The sequence below is a fragment of the Triturus cristatus genome, chromosome 8 (genome assembly GCF_964204655.1).
Source record: "Triturus cristatus chromosome 8, aTriCri1.1, whole genome shotgun sequence".
Classification (NCBI taxonomy): domain Eukaryota; kingdom Metazoa; phylum Chordata; class Amphibia; order Caudata; family Salamandridae; genus Triturus; species Triturus cristatus.
Window position 1 is genome coordinate 704,682,922 of NC_140591.1, and position 12,628 is coordinate 704,695,549.

Sequence of the window (12,628 nt, forward strand, 5' to 3'; positions counted from 1 at the left end):
AATCAGCCGTGTGGCGTGTGGGAATGTCTGCTCGTCAGCAGGTAGACTGCGTGCATGTAGCCAAGGGTGGCCAGTGCCAGAACCCCCCCTCTTCTCCATGGCAAAACACAGGGCCATGTCACAACCTGTTCACGAGCACAATGACAGCTACCTGCATCATATAAGTGTGTGGATCCACTCCATGTGCACATGTACAGTGCTACACGGAAGGCGCCAATGCATGGCCGCCACACCTGCCCACTCCACTGCTGACTGCAGTCACACGTGACGCAGCAAGTGAGACTGTGCCACACATAGCTAAAGGGGCCAAAGTGGTGCCCAAGGGACACACCCATGCACAAGTGCACTGTGAGTGTAATGCAAGACAGATCCTAATTCCAAGAGGAAAAGTGCCAACTTAGAAACTGATGAAACATGGATGTTGCATGGACCAAAATTAACATTGTCTCTCTCACACACAGGTCAATGTCGTGGTTCACCCCCCAACACTGGGGGGGAAGACTCACAGGACCCGGATCTGCAGGAGCCCGATCCCACCGGCAGCGACCACTCTCACCACTCTGTGGACGAGCCCAACCAACCTGGCCCCTCTGGTGTCCAACCACCTGCAGCACCTGCGTCAGGTACAACTGTGCCAACCACCACCCCCACTCCTGCCACATCCCAGGAGACACCCAGGATCCCTGCCCCACCACCACAATGCAGCCAGGCTGGCCAGGAGGGACACGGTGTCCCGGGCACCCAGGAGGAGGCAGGCGACAACGCCAATGCCACCCCTCAGGGGTCCCGGAGACCCGATGTACCCACAAGGGCAGGCCAGGTGCAAGTGGGCAGGGGTGGTGGGAGTGGAGGACGGCGGAGGCGCGAGCCTGACCAGTTGGCTGGGGAACCCGTATTTGCCCATGTCCGTAACATCATGGACACATACCGGCAGGACACCACGGGCATGGCCCAGGTTGTGTCCACCCTCAATGAGATCAAGGGGACCCTCGATGAGATAAAGACCCAGCAGGCCCAGCAACATGCCTGTCTACTGCAACACCAACGGAGGATGGAGGACAGACAGGCTGAGCAAGTGACGGTGTTCCAGGGGATTCACGATACACTCCGTCAGATGGCCGACAACATGGCCGACCCTCCCTGTGCCAGAAGGCGGAGAACATCACCACCCACAGGGAGGGATCAGGAGGAGGAGGAGGAAACATCTGATGGAGCATCCCAGACGTCGTCACGGCCTGCTTCTGAGGGTCCCCGCAGGAGGGCGGGTCGTCCACGGAAAAGACCGTGAGGGTCGGCGCAACATCACCATCTCCCAGGACACCTGGCCTGGCACCTGGCCCACTGGAGCAACAGCATCACAGCATCAAGAGACATTCTCTGCCACATGGCCCTGCTGGTCACTGTCTGACCAATGTTGACAAAGACTGTGGCATGGACTATGAGGATTTCCAATGGCAAGGACACCAACTCCCCTACTGAACTTTGGATTCCAAACTCCCGGAAAGCCCCTCACTTCATCCCCCCCCCCCCAAAATAATAAATCACACTATGAAGAGAAGATGCCTGCTGGTTGCATTATTACCTTACATGTGTGTTGTAAAGTCTAAACATGCCTGAGTTCTCTTTTGACTTCAACCATCCACACCCTGGGGCCTGAGTCTGGCACAGGACACACGGGTCACAGTGTATTAGGCAAGACAGACATGGAGCACCATACACACCCGTGATGGGCCCAACCAGCTGAGGGGGTGGCCGCACAACCGTGCTGACAGACACATTGAGTACAGCAACAGTCATGCGCAGAGGTCAGGGATCATGTGGAGTGTCCTGGGGGGCACCCAGGTATGTGTAGACAGGTGGCAGAACCATGTCCTGCAAGCTTGAGTCCGGTGGATGCAGAGAATGGGGGCCTGGCCAACGTTGGATGCATGGGGATGGCACATGTCACAATACCCACACAGTCATGAACATCATGCCCACTACACAGTCTCAGCCCACACACACAGCTTGCATCTTGCTACTCGACACATTGACACATAGCCACAATCAGGGAATACCATGCCAGACATGCTGGATGCACCGTGGCAACACACCAGCATTGAGTGAGAAGAGGCACCTTGGAGGCATAGGGACACCTTTATTAGTCATGTTTTCGGGATTGCAGAGGCAACTTGAAGTACACATGAACACATCTTGTGGAGTAACATGTGGGTCCAACACTGGCACCCCCCTTCTGCAGCACAAATGCGTGTTCGCCATTGAACTGGCACACAAGCGTCGGCTAACAGCTAAACACCCACAGCTGCTCACGGAGAGCCTGCCATACACCATAGATCCGCTGATGTGGAAGTCCCACACCATGTCAAGCCAATGCTAACCGTATGTGTCCGAGGGCAGGGTCACACACATTGATGCCATCATCACAATCCACTATCCCATCACTGATGACTGTCAACCAGTCAGACCATCTATTGAGGTGTACACAGCTGCATGTCGTGTCCCATGGTGATGCTACATGGCTGCAGAGGAACCAAACATCGACAGGGGCAGTGTGCATACATCGTGACCAACTGCCACACCCAATACACCCCTGATGCATCCCTTACCCTATGGAGACTTCCAAACGTGTCCGTGCCTGTAACGCTGAGTCAGCCCACGATGACGTGTCCATGAGGAATAGCAGTGCCACAACAATGCAAGCAGCAGACGGCATGCGCAAGTACCTGGGCAAGAGAGACACACAAGAAGTCAGCCACAAAAAGCACAGCCACTTGCATGTGCATTTACTCGACACATGTATGGATGACAACATGCTAGGTCACAATTATGACTGGGGAAATACTACCATCACTGCCACCATCACTCCAGTGACACACCCACACACACCTCTGACTCACGTGCCATACATGCAGGTGGACACACACATCACAACACATGCCACACGGGGACCAATGCGTGCACACTCAGACACTGGTACTCACCACTAAGCAAAGAAGTCGCGTATGAGCCGAGTCCGGATGTCCTCCTGCGGCTCCACATCCTCCACATCACTAGCCCCATTGCCAAGGCCTTCGTCCTCCACGGGTGGATGGTCCTCGTCATGTTGATCCAGGATGAGTGGCACAGCTTTCTCAACTGCCATGTTGTGCAGCATACAGCAGACCATGAAGATTTTGCAGACCTTCGCAGGGGCATATGGGAGGGCGCCGCCGGTCTTGTGGAGGCACCGAAAGCGGCTCTTCAGCAGGCCAAACGTCCTCTCTATCACTCGCCTTGTCCGGCCATGGGCGGTGTTGTAGCGGAGCTGGGCCGGCGTGATGGGGTTGCGAAGAGGTGTGAGCAGCCAAGGCATGTTGGGATAGCCAGCGTCCCCTACATGGGAAGCACATGGACATCGTTAGAACTGGTGAAGCGGTCGTGCTGGTAGGCTATGCAAAATACAGGACAGACAGACTGTACCCACCAACAACACATGCTCTTTAGTTGCGCAGCTGCATCATCATTTCAGGCATCCTGCTACACCTCATGATGTAGGCATCGTGTGCTGATCCTGGAAAACGAGCACAGACATGTGAAATCAACATGTTGGACTGACACACCACAAGGGCATTGATGGAGTGGTAGTGCTTCCGATTGCGGTACGCTACCTCCCGTGCGTGTGGTGGTACCAAAGCTACATGTGTCCCATCTATGGACCCAATGACATGGGGCATCCCTCCCAGGGCATAGAATCCACGCTTGACTGCAGTCAACTGTTCAGGGGTTGGGAACTTGATGAAGTCATCCAGGTGAATCAACATGGCCTCTAAGAAATCATGCAGCACACGGCAGAACATGCTCTGGGACATGCCACCAACATGAGCTATGGTATTTTGAAAGGTACCCGTGGCAAGAAAATGTAGGGCAGCCATTACCTTCAGCTGGGGTGTCAGTGCCGTAGGATACCTGTGCTGCGGTTGCAGGTGTGGTGCCAGTCTCGCCGTCAACTCCAGAATCAACGGTTGGGGGAAGCGGTAGCAACGGATGCTGTCATTCTCCCGCATGGCAGCCAAGTCCGGAATTGGTCGGGCAAGAGGCGGCGCTCTGCATTAATTGGGAAGTGACAAGGAAGAGTGAGTGCACTACGACAACAATTCATATGTACTGAGCACATGTTAATCTGTCAATACACATATGCTACATAGGGAATCAGGTATGTGCTACATGCCCAGGACACGTATGGCTGCCAGGTGACACTCCTACCAAGACCCAGCTACACACGGAGATTCAGAACCTCCACATGCCATGGCATGGGAATAGCTGTGTCCCAGTGCAAGTGAACAGCCAGACGCAAGACAGGAGTGACATACGCCCACACATCTGCAGAAGTAGGATGCCTATTGCAGAGACTGGTAGCGGAACACTAGAGCCACAGGTCACATGACATTACACTAGGACAGCCCACACACCTTGCCATGAAGGTGCACATGTCATGACTCACCACACAATCATTGTGAGGATGCAGACATGTCCTTGTCACGCTACTCCGTGTCCCATGCATACATGTGCACCTCACATCCCATACCACATGTGGCATGGTGTGCGGAACAGTGTGCAATGTCCATCTACACACAGACACATGTTGGTTGCTGCAACAGCTGCAGCTTTTGAGGGTGCTCCAACATCAACCTGATGGGAAGCCCCCACACATACATGACATAGTCACATTGTGCACCGTGGGTAGTGTCAAGGCAGGTGTGGTAACCCCTGTACCGGGCATCAGGGGACACTTCCGTGTGTTGGTGTCCGTGCCATGCCAGTGACGCTCACCCCAAGTGTGCAGTACGACATGCACACATGTCAAAGGAGTCAAGGGCATGCCTGGCACACATTGCACCGTCACACAGTACACCTGTACACATCTCATCATACATCTGGTGCCTTCTCCCCTCAGGAGTATTGTTCCACATCACAGCCTGTCACACCTGTGCCCCACACATGTAGTAATGCACAGACGATGCCTTGATGTCCATTCCTGGACAAGTATGTCCATCCATGGACAAGTATGTCCGCCCTATTCCTACCTGTGTGCCGCCTATCACCACTGTGATGTGTGAAAACCGCCGTACTGCAGCTAAGAGGGCCTGTGTACGTTCCCATATCACTATGGGAGTGCTGCCGTATGTGTACTCATCGTGATGGCGAGCGTACAGGCATTTGTACGGTCCGTACCACTACGAGTACGCATACGCAAGAACACCCATAGTGGTAGGTCCGTACGCACGCATGTACGCTCACTATCACTATGGGTCTCCTCGCGTATGCGTACTCGTAGTGGTACGGGCCGTACACACGCATGTACGCTCACTATCACTATGGGTCTCCTCGCGTGTGCGTACTCGTAGTGGTACGGGCCGTACACACGCATGTACGCTCACTTTCACTATGGGTCTCCTCGCGTATGCGTACTCGTAGTGGTACGGGCCGTACACACGCATGTACGCTCACTATCACTATGGGTCTCCTCGCGTATGCGTACTCGTAGTGGTACGGGCCGTACACACGCATGTACGCTCACTATCACTATGGGTCTCCTCGCGTATGCGTACTCGTAGTGGTACGGGCCGTACACACGCATGTACGCTCACTATCACTACGAGTACGCATACGCGAGGAGACCCATAGTGATAGTGAGCGTACATGCGTGTGTACGGCCCGTACCACTATGAGTACGTATACGCGAGGAGACCCATAGTGATAGTGAGCGTACATGCGTGTGTACGGCCCGTACCACTATGAGTACGTATACGCGAGGAGACCCATAGTGATAGTGAGCGTACATGCGTGTGTACGGCCCGTACCACTACGAGTACGCATACGCGAGGAGACCCATAGTGATAGTGAGCGTACATGCGTGTGTACGGCCCGTACCACTACGAGTACGCATACGCGAGGAGACCCATAGTGATAGTGAACGTAGGCACGCGTGTACGGGCCGTTGCAATGCATTTGGGGTGCCCTAGGGCCCAGAAACACACCGTACCTGTGTGTGACGCTCCAAATTACATAGGGGACACATGAGGGACAAGTATTAAGGCCTACATGCATGCTGGTTGTCATGGAGACCAAGTTCAAATTTTGAAATTGTTCTGGAAGGTGCACAGCAGAAGTCAGTTGGAATTCTTCTACTTTGTTGCAATGTGTTTGTGGGGCTGACATCATGCAGGAGAATGAAACCGATAGAGAACCCACAGACTGCTAGGTTTGAAGGGATTGGAGGAAACATAGGATGCAAATGTGAGTGACCAATCACTCTGTACCCCTGTGCATGAGATAGGCCAGCAAGGCAGATATAAGGCAGCCAGGTCCCATGAGGGAGCAATTGCCTGCACATCTCTGTATTCCACGACCCAGCTGCTGCTACTGATTCCCTGGAACCATGTCAAGGGCTGTGGAGAGGTCACAGCCATTCACCCTGGAGGAGAACATGGCTTTGGTGGATGTGATCCTCCCACGGTACCCCATGCTGTATGGGCGACCAGGTTATCAGGTGAGTGCAGTGTCCACTGCCACAGACTGTGTCCCTTTTTTGTGACTGTGACTTCTGCCATTGTGTCCAGGTGTGACACACATGCTATGTACTGTAGGGGGGGTCCCAAGGGGGGGAATGCCTGATGTCTCCCAGCAGTGCCCTGAGACAGGAGGGGTGTGTGCAGAGTCCTCCCAGCAGTGCCCTGAGACAGGAGGGGTGGGTGCAGAGTCCTCCCAGCAGTGCCCTGAGACAGGAGGGGTGTGTGCAGAGTCCTCCCAGCAGTGCCCTGAGACAGGAGGGGTGGGTGCAGAGTCCTCCCAGCAGTGCCCTGAGACAGGAGGGGTGGGTGCAGAGTCCTCCCAGCAGTGCCCAGACACAGGAGGGGCGGGTGCCTATCACTCCCAGCAGTGCCCTGAGACAGGAGGGGTGGGTGCCTATCACTCCCAGCAGTGCCCTGAGACAGGAGGGGTGGGTGCCTATCACTCCCAGCAGTGCCCTGAGACAGGAGGGGTGGGTGCAGAGTCCTCCCAGCAGTGCCCTGAGACAGGAGGGGTGGGTGCCTATCACTCCCAGCAGTGCCCTGAGACAGGAGGGGTGGGTGCCTATCACTCCCAGCAGTGCCCTGAGACAGGAGGGGTGGGTGTGATGCACAGTGTGAGCCTGGCTCATTGATTGTGTAGTTGCCCTCATTCCACCTGTGTCCTTTCAATGGCACGTTCTGCTTTTGACCTTCCCCCAGAGGATCATGTCCCTATGACAAAGGTGCAATGCGTTGGATGCATACTATGCCTTGTTGTAAACAGCAAATGTGTTCTGATCTGTGTCCCTGTGACATGTGCCAGGTGTATTGATGTAGTGTCACTTGTCCATCCTCACAGGTAGACGCCTCTGCCAAGGAGAAGATATGGCTGGACGCCGTCAGCGCCGTGAGGAGTGCGGATGGTCGGAAGCGGCGCCTGCCCCAGGTGAGGAAACGCTGGCAGGATATCCGGTGCTGGACGCGGAGGATCGCACGGGTCCTGCTGGGGGACTCACCTGAGAGCCATAAGAACCGCGGGCGCCGCCGTCTCTCCCACATCCAGAAACGTGTGCTGGCGGTGGTCTTTCCTGACTTGGACAGGCGCCTACAGGAGATGCAGCAGCCAGAAGGGGGTAGGTACATGTGTGTGTTTGTTGTGTTTCACCAGCATTTGTAAGTGCACTGTTCCATGGATACACTTCCAGGGTTTATGGTGCTGTGCAGATCCTGTTCCCCACAGTATTGCAGTGCTCTCCTGCCTCCCTTCCCCTCCTTGCAATGTGTTCCCTGGTCTGTGTGTAGTCACTCCATCACAAGGTTATGTAGCCTGACACCTTCTCCAAGTGTACAATGCCTGCAGCATCATGTGTGGGGGTGGTGTGTAACAGGTTTTGTGACCTTGCCTGTGCCCTGTCCAGTTCTGGACTTGTGGGTTCCATGTCAGTTGGCACTAATGCTGAGTCCAGACATGGGAGTTAATCTCTCGAGTGCCAGGCCTTCCAGCAGGCATGTCCCATGTGGTGGCCTGTGACATGATGTGCATGATTGTGCGTTAGGCATAGTGCAGGGATGTTAGCGTGTGTTGCAGTCATTCCCATTCAGGAGCATGGAGTTGTGTGGCCACTACTGTCCCCAGGGGCATATTTTCCTAGGTATCATGTGTGTAATCCGAGAATGTCGACAATCTCTGTGTCTACAGCATAGGTTGTGCTCTGTGCCATTGTCCCCTGGCAACATGTATATTGACGTGAGATGTATTACAAGTGTCCACTGTACAGCCTGACCTGATTTTCCTATTACATACTCACGGTGGCCATTGCCTTTGTGTCTTGTTGCAATCATCTGATGCTGCCCATTTGTACATGATAATTTGCACTGGCGCACCTTGGGTAGTTTGTGTGCAACATAGAAGTTTTGCATCCCATGTGTATTTCACCCTGACTAAGAGATGTACGTGCTTCCTGTGTCTCCATTGATTTGTCTCATGTAGGGGGTGGGTGGTGCGGGCATGTCCGACATGTCAAGACCTGATATCTCCTTGCTAGGACTGGCCAGTGTGTGATGTTTGCCTGGACATACACTCAAGGTGCAGTGTGCCAGTCAGGGTGGGCATGTTATCAGTATTACCTATGCTGCATGTGCCTCTAGTTCCTGGATTTGGTCCCTGCTCATCCCAATTTCCTGCCACGCTGTGTGGTGCAGATGCAGTGCTGGATTGTCCCCAGGGCCTTGCTCCTCAGTCAAAATTCCATATCATCTCATTTGCTATTGTGTCATGCTCTCCATGGATTTTCAATGGCATGGTGGGTCAAAAAACTGTGTCTTGCAGGGCCTACATATGTACCTTGTTATGTAGATGTAACTCTTCCTTTGTTTCAGGCTATGCACTGTAACCTACGTAGATTTGACTCATGTGACATATGTATACAGGTGTATGATAACTTTCTGTCTCTTCACCCTGCCCACAGCATCGTCGGGGGACACGGAGGGAGACATGGACACAGACGGCGCGGAGGGACCGAGCACCAGTGCCAGCGGTGACATCTGGGCTGGCCCTTCGAGTGGGACAGAGGCGGTGGAGAGTGAACCCGGGGACCTGTCGACTGGCACAACAGACTATGAAGCTGACGGGTCCGAGGATGATCACTCCGAGTGGGCGGTGGCTGCACCACCATCTGACAGCAGCCCTACATCTGGCACCGCCCCCTCCATTGGCATCAGCCACCTCCCACGTGCTCGTGTCCCTTCCCAACGTGCCCGGTCACCACATGTTTCCTTCCTGCCAGGCACCGCACCCCCTGCCCCTGTCTCCACTGCTGCCGCCAATGCTGAGTCTGTGGACATCCAGCGGCAGTTGCAGATTGGTCAGACTGCGATCCTTAATGTCCTCCATGGCCACAGCCAGGTCCTCAACAACATGGAGGCATACTTGGAGGGCATTCATTCATCGCAGGCTGACCAACGCAACTTGCTGAGGTCCATAGACTCCACACTGACTGCAGCAGTGGGTCTCCTGCAGCGCTACGTCCCACCCCCTACCCCTGCTCCTTCCACAATTCCCACTCCCATGCCTGTCCCACATACACCCAGACGTCAGCATGCACCCACCACAACAGACACAGGCACCACACCAGCAGGGAAGGTCCGCCGCACACCTCCTGACACGCACACACAGGGTGCAGTAGGCACACCCACTGGGTCGGGGGGCAAACGTGTGACACGCAGCCAGAGTGGGAGTCCGCATTCCACCCAATCCACTCCCTCCAAATCCCCTCCCCTCAGCTCTCCTGGCCACATCTCCCCCAAAGACTCCTTCATGGCCGCTCTGTCCCTGAGCCCCACAGTGACGCCACCACGCAAGCGGTCAAGGAAGTCCTCGGTCAGGGTGGTTGAGTCCCCCCCCTGTCCACACCCTCCCCCAGTGGCGCTGCGACCCATCCCTCTGACCCCCCCCTCCTTGGGGCCTGTGGTTCCTTCGGGTGCAGGGGAGTCCCTGGAGGACCTTGCTAAGGTGTGCAGCGAGATCCTGGCCTCCGCCTTTGGCCCTGCCCCACCCCCTGTGGTGGAGTCCTCCATCCCTGCACCCACGACGCCTACCCTTCACCCTCCTGTCCCTGCGGTGCCTGTTTCTTCCCCCCACATGATGCCCTCACCCCTGTGGAAGATGATGGATTGTAACTGTGCAGGCAAGCTAGGGGACACGCATCCCACTGTGTCCCCCATCCAGCTGGGACTCCTGGACTGCCCTATGGCCTTTGTTAAAATTGGACTTACGTCATACTAGTTTTTTTCTCATGCTGAATAAAGCTATTTATTTTTGCCCTTGGAACACTCCTGCATTGCTGGCATTGCTGTTGGTGGGGCTGCTACATGGTTGTGGGTGTTGGTCAGGTGTTGGGTGTGTGGGAAATGTAGTAGTGTGCTGCTCATAGGGGGGACCCTGGGATCTGTGTGCCATCACACGGTGTTAGCTACCTTTCTCCATTCATGTAAGCAGTTGCTGCATGTTGCAATTGTCCCAAGGTGTATTCCTTCCTCTGCGTACCCAGACTTCTTCCCTGCAGGGTGTCCCCTGACTTTGGCACAGAGCTGTGTGTCCATTAGCTGGGTGTGTGACGTAGTCCTTCACCTTTGCACATGCATGCTGAGCGATGTCTCCACCTGCATCATTCGTGGCATCCTTGGTAGTCATTGTACTTGTGTATGTGGCCTATTGACATGACTTCATGTGTACATGTTTTCTTTTCTGCGCTATGCATGCGTATACTCCCAGCCTCGAACACATGTGGTACATGTACTGCAGGGTCTTTGTGCACCTGACTGACATTTGTGGGCATGGTATCTGTGACTACTCCACCCTTAGCGTTCCATGGGCACTGCTGGGAGTGATGGGCCCCCACCCCTCCTGTCTCAGGGCACTGCTGGGAGTGATAGGCACCCACCCCTCCTGTGTCTGGGCACTGCTGGGAGGACTCTGCACCCACCCCTCCTGTCTCAGGGCACTGCTGGGAGGACTCTGCACACACCCCTCCTGTCTCAGGGCACTGCTGGGAGTGATAGGCACCCACCCCTCCTGTCTCAGGGCACTGCTGGGAGTGATAGGCACCCACCCCTCCTGTGTCTGGGCACTGCTGGGAGGATACTGCACCCACCCCTCCTGTCTCAGGGCACTGCTGGGAGTGATAGGCACCCACCCCTCCTGTGTCTGGGCACTGCTGGGAGGACTCTGCACACACCCCTCCTGTGTCTGGGCACTGCTGGGAGGACTCTGCACACACCCCTCCTGTCTCAGGCACTGCTGGGAGGACTCTGCACACACCCCTCCTGTCTCAGGGCACTGCTGGGAGTGATAGGCACCCACCCCTCCTGTCTCAGGGCACTGCTGGGAGTGATAGGCACCCACCCCTCCTGTGTCTGGGCACTGCTGGGAGGACTCTGCACACACCCCTCCTGTGTCTGGGCACTGCTGGGAGGACTCTGCACACACCCCTCCTGTCTCAGGCACTGCTGGGAGGACTCTGCACACACCCCTCCTGTCTCAGGGCACTGCTGGGAGTGATAGGCACCCACCCCTCCTGTCTCAGGGCACTGCTGGGAGTGATAGGCACCCACCCCTCCTGTGTCTGGGCACTGCTGGGAGGACTCTGCACACACCCCTCCTGTGTCTGGGCACTGCTGGGAGGACTCTGCACACACCCCTCCTGTCTCAGGCACTGCTGGGAGGACTCTGCACACACCCCTCCTGTCTCAGGGCACTGCTGGGAGTGATAGGCACCCACCCCTCCTGTGTCTGGGCACTGCTGGGAGGACTCTGCACCCACCCCTCCTGACTCATGGCACTGCTGGGAGGACTCTGCACACACCCCTCCTGTCTCAGGGCACTGCTGGGAGTGATAGGCACCCACCCCTCCTGTCTCAGGGCACTGCTGGGAGTGATAGGCACCCACCCCTCCTGTCTCAGGGCACTGCTGGGAGTGATAGACACCCACCCCTCCTGTCTCAGGGCACTGCTGGGAGTGATAGGCACCCACCCCTCCTGTGTCTGGGCACTGCTGGGAGTGATAGGCACCCACCCCTCCTGTGTCTGGGCACTGCTGGGAGGACTCTGCACCCACCCCTCCTGTGTCTGGGCACTGCTGGGAGGACTCTGCACACACCCCTCCTGTCTCAGGGCACTGCTGGGAGGACTCTGCACACACCCCTCCTGTCTCAGGGCACTGCTGGGAGGACTCTGCACCCACCTCTCCAATTTCACAATATGTACGCTCATGACATACACGGATGTGGGTACGCTCCATGCATTCGAGGTGGGGGTACGTGTCGTACTTACACTGTTGGGGTGGGGCTACGCTCCATGCATTCGAGGTGAGGGTACGTGTCTTACTTACACTGTTGGGGTGGGGGTACGCTCCATACGTACGCGGGTGTGGGTACGGGTCGTACTTACACTGTTGGGGTGGAGGTACGCTCCATACGTACGCGGGTGTGGGTACGGGTCGTACTTACACTGTTGGGGTGGGGCTACGCTCCATACGTACGCGGGTGGGGGTACGAGTCGTACTTACACTGTTGGGGTGGGGGTACGCTCCATACGTACG